Source organism: Coffea arabica, chromosome 9c (genome assembly GCF_036785885.1).
Source record: "Coffea arabica cultivar ET-39 chromosome 9c, Coffea Arabica ET-39 HiFi, whole genome shotgun sequence".
Lineage (NCBI taxonomy): Eukaryota > Viridiplantae > Streptophyta > Magnoliopsida > Gentianales > Rubiaceae > Coffea > Coffea arabica.
Window position 1 is genome coordinate 14789494 of NC_092326.1, and position 15405 is coordinate 14804898.

Genomic DNA, 15405 nt, shown 5'->3' on the forward strand with positions numbered 1-15405 from the left:
TCTTTGACCTAAGGGCAATTCGGCCTCTAACATAGGGATTCAAATTCGGACAGAATGTTGGGAAAAATTTTCCAGATTCTGGAATTTTTTGTAAACAATGGAACTTTCTTTAATTTCTTGGTCTAATCACTACCAAAGCCTCTCTTATAACCTTAATTTCAACATATATACTTCATACAACAAATTGGGCAGAAATTTATGAAGCCCTAGTTCATCATATAAATTGGGGAAAACTTCCAAATTCATCACACCCACTTGCATAATCATGAAATCAAGCCAAAACTTAAGCTAAAACACATCTTAAAGCAAGATTCAAAGCAACAAAGATCATGATCACATGTTGGTACCTCAAAAGCAAGGCTTGGTAGAGTGATCCTTCACCCCCTTTGATATTTCTTGGTTCTTCAAGCTTCGCAACTCACACTTAGTACTTTAATCGGTTTAGAATTGGATTTCTTACTTGGGTTGAAGCAAATCAAGAAGGAAAATTTGTTTATCTTTCTCTCCTTTTCTCTCTCCCTTAGCTCAGCACTTAGCAAGAAAAAATGAGGGAAGATGGAGCTTAGTTATCTTATAGGAAGACAAGAAGATTAGAGCTAATTGTGACCACAATTTTTGACCAACACTTGGCCTAATCTTGACCACAAAATTTTTCTCTTTCTTTCCCTTGAATATGAGCCACAATTTCGGTCAAACTTGCTGCCAAGAGAGAAGATATTTTGCTCAAGTTCAATAAATTTGTTTGGTGAGAAAAATGGTGGTCAAGTGGTGCGTTCAATCGATAGTGCGCGGGACCCGCCGGTTCGCGCCGTTTTTCTTAAAAACTCACGTACTAGGGTTTTTACTTCCCATTCACTAACCTTATATCATTGCTACCAATCACATATTATTTCTCACTTAAAAGTCACATTTAATCCTCAAATTTAATCCTTACTCTGTACCGAAAATTCATTCGGCTAAAAATCGCGAAAACCCTAATTTTGCTCCAAACTTGAAACCGAAGCGTAAAACCCTATTTTCTAGGTTTACTTACACTTATTGTGAAATAATTGGGTAGTGGGCTTTGATAAATAATAATTTTCAAATAAAAGGGTATTTTTGAGAAAAATACAAGAAATTTGCGAGTCCTCACAGATGCTTTGAGTCGTAAGGTCCAAGTAGCAGGATTGATGATTAAGGAGTGGGATTTATTAGAATCCGTGTGTGAGTGGAGACCCTGTCTTGGGAACCATAAGGTGATATTTGGCAATGTGAGGGTGACCTCCACTCTACTGGAACGCATTAAAGAGGCACAAAAAGAAGATTTGATGGTACGAAAGTGGAGAGAGAAAGTGGAAATGGGAGAAACTATGGACTTCAATTTGAGTCCTGAGGGTATTTTGAAGTATCGAAACCGAATAGTGGTACCAAAGGATGAGCCGTTGAAAGCAGAGATTTTGGAGGAAGCTCATCGGTCCAAGTATACAATCCATCCGGGCAGCAGCAAGATGTATCAAGACCTGAAAGGAACCTATTGGTGGGACAATATGAAGAGGAAAATCGCTCAGTACGTGCAGAAATGTCTCATTTGCCAACAGGTGAAAGCAGAGCATCAAAATCCATCGGGTCTGTTACAACCCTTGGAAATACCCGAGTGGAAGTGGGAAAACATCACAATGGACTTTGTTTCAGGGTTACCAAGGACGCAAAGAGGACACGATGCCGTTTGGGTGATCGTTGATCGATTAACCAAGTCGGCTCATTTCTTGCCAGTAAACATGAAGTATTCAATGGATAAGTTGGCCCGACTGTACATGGATGAAATAGTAAGACTACACGGTGTCCCTGTGAGCATCGTCTCCGATCGGGATCCACGATTCGTATCTCGGTTTTGGCAGAAGTTTCAAGAAATTCTAGGGACTAAACTCAATTTGAGCACGACCTATCATCCTCAGACGGATGGCCAGTCGGAACGGACCATTCAAACTCTTGAAGACATGCTACGAACGTGCATTCTGGACTTTGGAGGCAACTGGGGTCAGCACATGACCTTAGTAGAGTTTGCGTACAACAATAGCTTCCATTCTTCGATTCAAATGGCTCCGTACGAAGCTCTCTACGGACGCAAGTGCCGGTCGCCGATTTACTGGGACGAAGTTGGCGAAAAGAAAGCACTGGACCCGGCAACTATTCCATGGATGGAAGAGGCTCAAGAGAAGGTCAAGTTGATAAGGCAACGGCTTCAAACAGCCCAAAGTCGACAAAAGAGCTACGCGGATAATCGAAGAAAAGATTTGGAGTTTGAAGTTGGAGACTACGTATTTCTCAAGATCACACCCTTACGAAGTCTTACAGCGGGTAAAGGAAAGAAGCTTCAACCGCGGTACGTCGGACCCTACAAGATTCTTCAGAGGGTTGGAGCGATCGCGTATCGATTGGAACTACCGTCCAGTCTCTCTCAAATCCACGATGTATTTCACGTCTCGATGCTAAAGAAGTACCATCCTGACCCATCCCATGTATTGCAACCGGAGGATATCGAAGTAGATGAATCACTGGCCTATGAAGAGAAACCGGTCCAGGTACTTGATCGGAAGGTCAAAGAGCTTCGCAACAAGAAGATTCCATTAGTAAAGGTGCTGTGGAGAAACCACGGAGTTGATGAAGCAACTTGGGAAGTGGAAGAGGAAATGCAGAAAAAGTACCCAAACCTTTTCGGGAATTAAGGTGAGAAATTTCGAGGACGAAATTCTTTTAAGGGGGAGAGAGTGTGAGAACCCGTAAAACCCTAATTATTTTTCCTAGGGTTTATTTCCCCTTAATTGCATGTTTTCTGCATTCTCGGGCTTAGAAATATTTTCCTGGTAGATTTTATGCGTAATTATAGTTTTTAGATGATTTTTCTAGTATTGGAGAATTTTTAGAAAATTAGGAATATATATTGGACGTGGGACCCACTAGTGCGAAAAGTTCGAAAAAATTCGGCCAATAAGGTTAAGTTTCGGATACTGTGTAAAATTTATCGGGTGTTAAGAGATAAGTAGAGAGTGAGATTTGATTGATGTGAGAGGGAAAAGAAAGATAAGATTGCATTTAATGAGGTGACACTTGTCACCATTAGAGTGGACATGACTTAAGAAATACTATTCCAATTTTTGACTTTTTTGACCAAAGGATTAAATATCTCAAAAATCATTCAAAAATCACCATTTCTTCTCCTCCTTATGGCCGGCCCTCTCTAGCAAGAAGAAAGAAGAAACTCTTCAAGTTCTAGCTACTACTTGGTGCAAATGACCCAAAAACATTTGCTTACATCCATTTCTACTCCATAAAATCTTTCCTTTTAGTGATAGTGAGTGGTCTAGTGAAGTTGTTTTGAAGAGCTAAGGTGTCCACAATCCCTATCTCTCTTGTTACTTGGTAAGTGATGCTAGAACACCCTACTACACCTAATGATGTTTATGTTATGCTTAGAAGTGGCTTGAGTGATGGAATATGTGATTTATTTCTTGATTTGAAGTGATTTGGTGAAGTTTTCCATTTTATGATGAATTTTCTGGTTTAATATGAATGGGATGTTGTGGCCTTGTATGATGAATGGTAATGGTTTAAAATGACTCTAGTAGGTGTGAATTGTTGATAAATGCAATCAATTTTGGATTTGGATGGAAAATGGAAAGTTAGGGTTCATAAACCCCTAATTCTGTCCGGTTTTGGATCATAGGGTTAGAGGCCGAATTAGACTTTACTCAAAACATGAAAGTTGTAGGTATTGATGAGTTTGAAGTTCCTGCAAAATTTCAGGTCATTTGGATTAGTGTAGAGTGAGATATGCCGATTTTACTGTTGCTGTTCTGGGTTGATCAGAATGCGAAAACTGTACTTGTAATTGGCCATTTTGACTGGAATTGCTTTGGATTTAGGTGTTGGTGTCTTCTGATGAAATGTAGCTGGATGTCTTAGCTACCATATGCCTTTGGAATTTCGGCATTTGGACCTGTATAGACTGAGTTATAGTAATTACAGAATTATGTGAATTGTAAACCTGTTTTTGGTGGTTCCGGTTTAGTATTTGGAATTTTTCACCTAGTTGGGCTAGGAACTGGATTGAGTGACCTTCTACATTGTTGTATCCCTGGTTCTTGGCTTCGAAACGGTGGGTCTTGTACCCCCATCCGATAACCGTAGAGAATTTGGTGCCATTACCGCATAATAAGGGCAAAACAGTATTTCTATTCGGGGCCAAGACTAATGCTATTTCTAATTTCTGGTTTGCTATCATGCTTATTTATGCATATGAAACTCTATTGGGGTTGTGTTCTGTGACGCCCCGAAAAAAAAGAGTTTGAGAACCCGTAAAAACCCTAATCTTTTCCGAGGGTTTTATTTCCTTTAATAGCATGTTTTCTGCATTTCCTGGCTTAGGAATTTTTCCTGAGGAATTTTTATGAGTAATTATAGTTTTTAGATGGTTTTTCTAGTATTGGAGAGTTTTTAGAAAATTAAGAATATATAATGGACGTGGGACCCACTAGTGCGAAAAGTTCGAAAAAATTCGGCCAATTAGGTTAAATTCCGGATACTGTGTAAAATTTATCGGGTGTTAAGAGATAAGTAGAGTGTGTGAAATGATTGATGTGAGAGAGAAAAGAAAGGATAGGATTGCATTTATGAGAGTGACAAGTGTCACCATTTCATTTGATTTGACTTAAGAGTTACTATTCATTTTTTTTGACTTTTGACCAAAATTGGTTAAATATCTAAAAATTTCACAAAAAAATCACCATTTTCTTACCTTGGATGGCCGGCCCTCTTAGCTCAAGAAGGAAGAAAGATTCTTCAATTTTCAAGCTCCCAATTAGCTCAAATCAACCAAAACAATTGCATAAATTAGTTTCTACTCCATAAAATCTTTCTAGTTGGTGTTAGTGGTTGATTTGGTGAAGTTTTTTGGAAGAGTTAGGGTGTCCAACATCTCTATCTCTCTTGGTTACTAGGTGAGTGGTGTGTGTATCTTCCTCCTTCACTTATGAAGCTTAGGTTATGCTTATTAGTGATTAAAGTGCTGAAATTTCTAGTTTTTATCTTGGTTTGAAGTGATTTGGTGAAGTTTTTATTTTATTGATGATTTTTCTGGTTTAATTGGATTATGATGGTGTGGTTGTTTATGATGATTGGCAATGGCCTATAATGACACTAGTAGGTGTGAATTGTTGATATTTGCAATCAATTTTGGGTTTGGAATGAATTGTGAAAAGTTAGGGTTCATAAACCCCTAATTCTGTCCGGTTTTGGATCATAGGGTTAGAGGCCGAATTAGACTTTTCTCAAAACATGAAAGTTGTAGGTATTGATGAGTTTGAAGTGCCTGCAAAATTTCAGGTCATTTGGACTAGTGTAGAGTGAGATATGTCGATTTTACTGTTGCTGTTCTGGGTTGATCAGAATGCGAAAACTGCACCTGTAATTGGCCATTTTGACTGGAATTGCTTTGGATTTGGATGTTGGTGTCTTCTGATGAAATGTAGCTGGATGTCTTAGCTTCCATATGCCTTTGGAATCAATGCATTTGGACCTGTACAGACCTAGTTATACCAATTACAGCATAGTGGGATTTGTGAACCTGTTTTAGTGGTTCTGGTTTGGTATTTTTGGCATATTTGACCTAGTTGTACTAGGAACTGGACTGAGTGACCTTCTACATTGTTGTAGCCCTGGTTCTTAGCTTCGAAATGGTGGGTCTTACACTCCCATCCGACAATCGTAGCGCCTTTGGTACCATTACCGCAAAATGACGTCAAAACTATTTTTCTGGTTTTGAGCTTAACCTTCATTTCCGGACTTTTCCCTAGCTTGACTTGTCTTTGTACTACTTGGAGCTTGCTGAATGGATATTAGATGAACTTATTTGTGTTACTTTGGGACTGGCTGAAGTAATAATGAAGCCATGATGGCTGGAAAAGTTAGCAAATGTAGGGGAAGTGCTGTCCGAACTTTTAAAGGACTTGTTTGCATTGAGTTTGTGATCTAAGACTTGGATTTGAGCAAGGCAATGATACATGATGGATGGTTTCTGAGCCGTGGAGGTGAGTGACCTCAAACTACTTCTAAAGTTATTTATGAACCGTTTCTTACATTATTTACTTTTGAACTGTTTCCAAAGTTACTTTTGAAATGTTTTCTTGCATATCATGCGTGCTGGCATGTGAGTGTGCCTTGTTTGTTATATTTCTTGACTTCGTGACTTGTATTTTGGTTGATAACGTGTTAAGCGCTTATAATGATTTCCAAAACGAGTTTTCGAGGCGAGTGTGTACTTTATCGCACTCGACCTCGATAAATGTGAAATTTTCGATTGAAATGTTACTTGCGCATGAATGTAAGCCTTTTGGGCTGAACTGGCCATTGCCCCTTGTTACCGGTCATCTTGAGCCAGAAGCGGACTCGGTCAGGCGATTAGGAACTTGGGTGAACGTTTGGTATACTCGAGTATTACCTATGTAGGTTGGTGGAGCCTGGCCAAAAGCCAGGGACGGGGTGAATGAAATGAGATGAATGACCAAATGAGCGAGGAAATGTCAGGAGAATGAATGTATCCTTTCATGAATGTTACTATCGCTTTCCATTGTAAATGTTTCTTGAATTATTGATAATCCATATTTACTGTTTTGCAAATGTTGTAGTTGTTTCCGGATTTATCATTTGATTTATGACATCATTGCTATATGACATCATTGAAATGAACTATTGTGAAACCGATTTGATTACTGATTTTAATGGTTACTCGCTGAGCTTTTAGCTCACCCCAAAAATGTTTTATTTTCCCCCCCACAGGGCTCAAGGCGAAGAAAAGCTTGGAGTGCTTATTCATGTGAATGGATGGATTATCTCGTGTATGGTTTGAATTTGGATTTCCTTTTGTGTAATAGTTATTATTAGGGATTGTAATGAATGTTTGGAATCGATCGGAGGTATACATACGTTCCACGCTTGGAATTAGTTTCCGCTTCGTTTTGTTTATATGTAAATATTGGAGATTTACATTGTAATATTTGAGGTTTATTCTTGTAATATATTTGAGGATTGTAGTGAACGACTGAGTCCCGGCGAGAGCTGGGCAGGCGGCCCGCCGAACCCTCTGGTTCGCCTCAGGGGGAGGTGGGGCCGTTACATGTTCAGCATTGTTTTGTGACTCGTTATCGAGTCTCATTGTATTTGTTTGCTTGTTCTAGGAGGAAACGGTGGTGCACGACATTCGTTTAACGACGGTGCATGAAACATCATTTTCTCACTTGGTGAGTATACTACTCACTTAATTGTTACTATGTGGCTTTGCTAAATGTATATGTGATGCCTTGAAGGCTTACTTGGATATTGGAATTGATTAAGGTGAGGGTGTACTTGACCGCCCTCACCCCTTTTGATAGTATCACTGATTGGCTACCGTTTTACTGCATTACTGAACTTGATATATTGGTTGGTGAATTCCATTTCATGGAAACTGCTTTGGTGTCGTTTGGACGAATGTCCAACGGCCTTACTGTATTACTGAGCTCAACCCCGTTTGGTAGTCAATTGGATCGAGCCGGCGAGGGTTTGGTCGTGAAAATTGTCATGCCACGGGGACTGTACTGAGGAACCTTGTAGTAACGAGACTCTTGGTTCCGGTATACTCGAGTATTACCAAAACTACTGAAATGAAGTGCGGGCCCGGTTGGGGTATGTTAGGTGGAAGGATTGGAAGTAAAGGGTGGTCTACGGTTTGGTACTTTTAACATTGACGGAGAGTCAATGAGGTTGGATCAAGATTGCAAGCGTGGAAATGGGCTCTTGAGAGCCGACCGTATCCTTTTACCGTTTTGCTTCATTGCTTATTTTGGTACTTTAAGTGGTCGGTTATGCTATATGCTATTGGTTGTTATTGTGTTAGTTGCTCACTAGGCTTTAGCTCATTCCGTGTCATTTGTTTTCCTTACAGGAAAATGAACACTTTTGGAAAAGGTTGTGATAGTTGGATGCAAGTTGAGCTCATGTATCCTTGAGGGTGAAAACCCTAAGTGCTTTGTTTCCACCAATGTTTGGTGTGTAAATGGCTACTTGCATATGCATGAACTAAACGGATATTTTGGTAGGCCGTTTGGCTTGTAAATGTTGATTTCCATTGTATATTTATGTATGGTTATTATTTGGATGAATTTCGGAGTGACACGCTTTTCAAACGGAAAAGGAGAAAAATTGGCGAGGATGAACAGTGCTGAATCCGGATTCTGACGTGATTTTACTGTTCATCTTCGGCTTCGATTTTCGGTTATTTTGACTTGTTTGCGCGCAATGGTATGTTCCGGAATGTAATAGAACGACGTAAACTGTACCGTTAGTCCTGGCGAGAGCTGAGCAGGCAGTCTGCTAACCCCTTTGGTTCGCCTTAGGGGAAGGTGGGGCTGTCACAAGATAACACTCCACTCGACATCAATAACTACCCATGATTCGTTATCTAATCGACCAAACCCTTGTCGGCTCGACTCGATTAACTAGCCAGTGGGGTTTGGGGTCCCCAAAAGTCGATGAGGTAACATTCCAATCGACTGAATTAAAATAAAAGTACGGAGACGGGAATGAGAAGCACCTCCTGCTCGGATTGAGTGTGGTACATACTGCCGCTCTGCACTTACAACTCAAGTACAAGTATATCAAATCAATTGCAACAATAAACAAGTATATATCATATTAGGGCAAGTGAGATAAAGTACACTCTTGCCCGATCAACAAATTACATATCATTAAATCACATTGGTCAAGTATTGAAAATAGTGTCCAGTTCAATCAGGTATTTGGAAGCACTCACCAAAAGTCTAGTGCCTCTCAAAAATCACGTTCCGGTCCAACTCCTTGGTTGAAGTCCAAATCTGCGATAAAATATCATTTACGAATGTAAACCTTTCTAGAGTTCGAAACATAAGGGTGTCGCTTCAAGAAAATTAAGTAAATGCAACTCGTTAGATAGTATTCAAGATACTTATCAAATCTCAAAAAATTCATGTTCACTCGTTTACTTTCGGTAAGGAAGCGGTTAAAACTTTAAAACTCTCATTGGAGTCGAAAAAATGAGGAAAACATATTTCAAGTAGTCGTTATTTCTATTTTCCAAAGGGTACAAGGTTCGGCCGAATTCTAACTTATAGACCTCGATAAACAAGATGCAAATATCTTAGATGGTTTACGTGGTATTTGCTCTCAAGCCTTACTCAAGTCACAAGTGTTTCTACCCAGTCCTCAAGCGTAAATTTGGGCAGCACGCCCTTTGTATTTACCTATTTTCCAGCCATTCATGGCTTTATTCTTTTTCTCAATCAGTTCCAAAGTCACACACAAAATCATCTCATTTCCATAACCGTTCAATAGGCTCAAAGTCATACAAGTACCAAACCAAGCTAGGAACATGTGCGGAAATGAAGTTTAAGTGATAAATCAAAAGGCAGATTTGATGTCGCTTAGCGGAACAAACACAACCGGAGATACACTTATCAGATTGGGGCATAAGTTATACCATTTCAAAGCTAAGATAAAGACCTACAACTTTGATGAAGACCACTCAGTCCAGTTCATAGTGTATCTAGGTCAAAATTTCAAATTATAGAACCAGAATCTCACATTCGGGCTAGTTAACTGCACTATGTGTAAATGGCAATAACTCAGACTACCGAAGTCTGATTAAGGCGTTATTAGGGGAGTTAGAAAGCTAATACATAGTACTAAAACTTTCATGTTTTGACTAAAAGCTAGTTCTGTGAGGACTCGCAAAAATTTACTTATTTAATCTCCTATTTCTAGCTTATTTAATTATTTATTTGGCCTTTTACACCGAATATTATTTTCTAAGCTCTTGAGATCTAATTACATGGAAATATAGTTTCATTATATTTTTAAAATGACTTGTTTCAAAAATTAATTTTCGGAAGCTCGTTTTGTAAAAATAGTGAACACGTCTTTGGAAATCTTGATCGATTGAGAGTACAATAGGTTTGAAATATTGGAGACATGTACAATGGACCTAAATTAGGCATTTTAATGTTTAAATACTCAAGTGATAGTTATTAGTACTATCGTTATAAGAATTTCTCGGAAGTTTCGCGTTATCGCGCTTAAATTGGAGATACGCGTTTTCACACGCGCGATTTCAATTGAGGAACTTTAGACCCTTATTTGAGGACAATTAAGAGTGAATAATATTTATATGAATATAAGTGCCTTAGAGGTTTAGTGCACTAGTGAAACAAACGCGCGAGAAAATCGAGCCCTAATCGCGCCAAACGCACTCTAAGGTGAGTTGACTAATGGGTGATTTGAGGCCACAAGTTAATGTCTTCTCTTGGAAGCTTAGAAATCTGATTACACTCTCTCTCTTGCTCCCTCATTTGGCCGGCTAACAAAGGAGAAAAACAACTCAAATTCCATCCAAATTTCTTCACCAAATCTTCTCCATTTCACTTCAAATTTCAACCACTCTTAGCTAATTACTTGGAGATTACATCAAGCTAAGAAAGAGGGCTGCTATCCACGGTTTTCTTGAGCATCTAAGGGGCCGAAATTCTGTCCTAGTTCATCAAGAGAGGTAATGGACGATCAACTCCTTGAATCTTGGTTTACGGAAGCTCTATTACACGTATAAACTCTTGCATGCATGTGGGTGGTCTTGTTTATGGTGGATTTGTGTGTGTGGGCTCTATGAACTCCCACTCTTGGGTTGTTGCTGATTTGATGTTGGATGATGAAATTAATGGTGGTTTAGTGCTTATATTAGTAGATTAATGTGGTATTGTTGGTAGAAAATCAAAGGAGGTGCTTGGAGCAAAAGTGACCGTTTTACCCCTGCCTTGTCCGACCATTTTCGTGCCAGATTTTGAGATTCTAATGAATTGATTATGTTTTTTATCTATTATTGTAAGTGTGTACAAAAGTTCATTGAAAAATAACATGATTTGGTTGGTCAAATGAGTTGATTTCCAAAGTTAGCAAAACTGGAAAATGAATCCCGTATTGCCCAGGCAGTCATTTTGTAACGGCCATAACTCTTTGTTCCGATGTCAAAATCAAGTGCCGTTTGCGGCATTGGAAACTAGACATTCCTAGCTTTCCATCGGTACCAATTTTGCATTCTGGTTCCACTTGAGTGAGCCACACCATTCGATTGAATATCACTGTCCTGTTTCGTTGCTCTCCAGGAGACAGGACAGAAATTGCTTCTTGATGCTCAAAAACGAGCTATTTGTGAATGAAATTTGAAAATGGTTTCTTCTGAGAAAATTCAGCTTTAGAAGAGAGCTTTCCAACGCCATCAACCACACCCAATTCCAAGTTGAATGGAGTGAGTTGTGGCCAAAGTTTGAAACTGCTACAGTGATAGAATTTTCCACTTGGACAGATTTGTAACTAACAATGATTTGGGACTTGTTGTTTTGGAAACTTTGATGTCCGACATCTACCAAACTTTAGATTAGATGTTCCTTGGACTTTGTTTCACAAATAAACCAGATTTGGGTTGGTTTCTTTGGACAAAATGTTTAAAAGGAAAGAAGAGCTAGAAGACAGTTTTACCTTGGGAAATTTCCTGAACTTTGATGGTTTAGTTAACTACCTTCCCGTGTGAATTTTCAAATGAAATTTGATAGAAGAGTAACCCTCATATGGAGGTTTAATTGTACAAAATTTGGTAATATTCTAAGACCATTTTGATATGCAAATGATGTCACAAAATTCGCTCATCGAATCTGGAAAATTTTTCGTTTTCTCTTAGCCAAATGGCCAAATCTGATTTGGGGAGTTTTATTTCGAAAATTTGGATGTCAATGGTCTTTAAATTTCTCAGTGGATGTTTATGAACTCTTGGTTTCAATAATGGAGAGATTTGAAACTGATTTCATGGTACAAAAAGTTTGTAAACAAAAGAAAAGTGAGAAGGTAGTTTAGCCTTGAAACTCTTCATAAACTTTGGTTGTTTTAATGACTACCTTACCGTGAGAGTTTTTGTACGAAACTTAGTAGAAATGTTGTTCACACATGGAAGATTTAGTGTACCAAGTTTGATGTATTTCCAATGCTAACTCGATGACCAAATGATACTTCGAATCTAGTTTTCAAACCTGGAAAATAGCCCAACAGTCTTGACTTTTTCAGCAACTTGGAGCTACTATATCTTGGTGCTCGAAACTCCGTTTCTCGTTCCGCTTGTTTTGTTATACTCTTGGATTGCAACACTAATCGATTTCCAAATTTCAAAGGTTAGTTCAAAACAAGTGAATTTTGCCGAATTTCTAAAGTTGGCCAAAAACCAACTTAAATCTGTCATGGTAATTCAAGTTACCAACTTTGAGCCAAAATTTGAGTGCCTTTCACTTACATTCGTGGAAAAGTGTCTTCTAAGAACTTTTAGTACTTTGAAAGAGGATTCCAACAGTACCACGTTTTCCAATTTTGGACTTGTGGAGAGTGAAATATGATTTTTCAAATATTGCTTGTTAAATCTGGAATTTTCTAACTTAAAGGAAACTAAGGGTTTCAAACCCTCCATTTTCCTTCAATATCATTTGATCGTTTTACATTTGATTTCAAAGATGGAAATCAGATTTGTCTTGTATTTTAAAATCCACTTTTGAACCTCGAGTTACACGAACCCTTAGACTCGTCTCTGCGTTAATTTCTTAGATTGTACTAGTGTACAATTTTCCTCGATAATTAGAATGATTTTTGAGTGGTAGTTGATTATTGTTTGCTCAGGCACTCGAGGGAATCTCCCAGAGGAACTCGGAGCGGACACCTAAGACGCTTGTTTAAGAACTACTCGCTTGTTTTGACTAGGTGAGTGTTCCATATAGGAATACGTAATTGGAATAAGTCTATGACATGCTTAACCCATGGTCATTAAGTATTTACCACACTCATGCATATTTGAATAATGTATACTTGAATTACTCGACATGAAACACCTGAAGTATGTATATTTGAACTATTCGATATGAAACACTTGAAGAGTATATTTACGTGACTACTTGAACTATTCGATATGAAATGCTTAAAGAGCATACTTATGTGATTACTTGAAATACTAGATATGAAATGTTTGGAGAGCATATTTACATGATGTGTTTAAATGATTAATTATGCTATGACAGCATAAGTCGGTTGGAGTGAATCTCCTCGACTCTTACGTGGTGAAAGTGAAAAACGGCCAATGGCGGCCTATTGAAATGATATATGTCTACCAATTAATCGTAATTACCGTTTACCGTTTACCGTTTACCGTTTACCGTTAACCGTGTTTACTTACCGTTTTCTAATCTATTTGGTTACTTGCTTACTTGGTTATCTGCTTACGTGATCACCAACTTACTTGGTTACTTGACCACCTGATTACTTCATTATCATGAATCACATGTTATATGAAGCTGTCCATCATTATTAGGCGAGTGTGTACTTTACCTCACTCGACCTACTCAAATGATGAATTTTACCTTTTGTCGAATTACTTGGTTACCTGTGCATGTTGTAAGCTCTAAGCTGAACTTGGGCCCTGCCCTTGGTTACTGACCTACTCGAGCCAGGACTGGGCTCGGTCGGGTAGGTTGGAACCCTGGGCCACCGTTTCGGTATACTCGAGTATTACCACTGGAGGGATAAGGCGATGGCCAAACCATACCGTGGGGATCGGAAGTCATAAGGTGCAGATGACCGACAGAGTTCCACTGGAACACCGTATCCTACCGTATATGTTACCTTGTATCATGATAATTATTTCATGCTAAAATGCCAACATGAAATCCTGAACTATGCCTGTAATATGCTCCATACCTGTTACCTGACCAATGTACTTATATCATGATACCTGTCTCATGATAAATGTCTCAAATTACTCGTACAATGATTATCACCTCATGATAACACGCCATTGTGTAACATTGAACCATGCATATGATATACCCAACTTACTTGATTTATTTGAACTGTTAGAGTGTCTTGGAACCTCACTGGGCTGTGTAGCTCATCCCACGTTGTGGTTTTCTTTTACAGGGTTCGAGACCAAGGGTGCTCGTGAGTAGTACTAGATTGTTTTCTTTTGAAAACTTTAAGTTATATTATAACGGATGGCTATTGTACCCTTTTCCGTTGGGTTGTATTTAAGCTTGGAAGCTGCATAATTGTAAGTGTGAGAGATTTTGAGTACTTTAATTATGTATTGAAGTTACTTAAAGTATTTCGAGCTTTTGAATGATGGATTGTAGTGAGTCCTGGCGAGAGCTGGGCAGGCGTCCCGCGGATACCCTTTGGTTCGCCTTAGGGAGAAGTGGGGGCGTCACAAGTTCAGTATGTATTAAGGTGAACAAACGCAACCAACTTAGTGTACTGTCAAAACTGTCCACTGACTTTGCTCCTATGGTAGTCAGGGTATTTTCATCTTTTCACAGGCTACGTTGATCCGATTGAGCTGAAATTTTTTAGGAAATCATAAAATATCATTTTATACAACTTTCATGTTTCGTTCTAAGCCTAATTCAGCCTCTAACATAATGAACCGGAACCGGGCAGAACTGAAGCTACAATTTCCAGAAATCGGGAATTTTGTTATATTCAAGCTATAATTCACATTTTTACATTAAAACTACCACTACTTTCTCCTTTACAAGATTATATACCATATATATACACCATATAATACCTAACCAACAAGAATTACAAGTAAATCAATTAAAACCCTAACTTAAAATTCATCACTCCAATCATCAAAACCACTTGAAATAGGCATCACAAGCACAATTCTAAACTTAATACCCAACTTAATCATGAGTAATGGAGGAAGAAAGGGTGATAAGCCATTATACCTCAAGACAAGAGCTTGCAAGAGTGATCCTCTACTTTTCCTTGAAACTTTTGGTTTCTTAGGCTTCCCAAGCTTTCAAACTAGTGATTAATCGGTTTAGTTTTTCTTGTTTGCACTCAATCAAGCAAAACCCAAGATGGATTGAAGCTCTCTTTCTCTTGTTTTTTCCCTCCAAAGCCACGACCAAGACCAGCAAGAAATGAAGAAAAATAATCTAAGAAGAAAGATAAGAAGATAGGAATTAAGTTGGTCAAATGACCATGGAATGGTTGCCACTTGTCGCGATGAGATTAGCTTTTAAAATTTTCTTTTTCTCTCTTATTTTGGTCCACAATTTCGGTTGGCTTAAGGAGATATTTAGGTATGATTTTGTTCAATTAATAACAAGGAGATTAAGGTAATAAAGTATGGGTCAAGTGGTGCACTCAGTTGGTAACGAACGGTACACTTCGGTTCAACCATATTTTCCTTATTTCGCACGTACTACGGTTTTCACTTATAATTCACTATCTTATGGTTATTACTTCTAATCAAACACTTAATATCATCTAAAA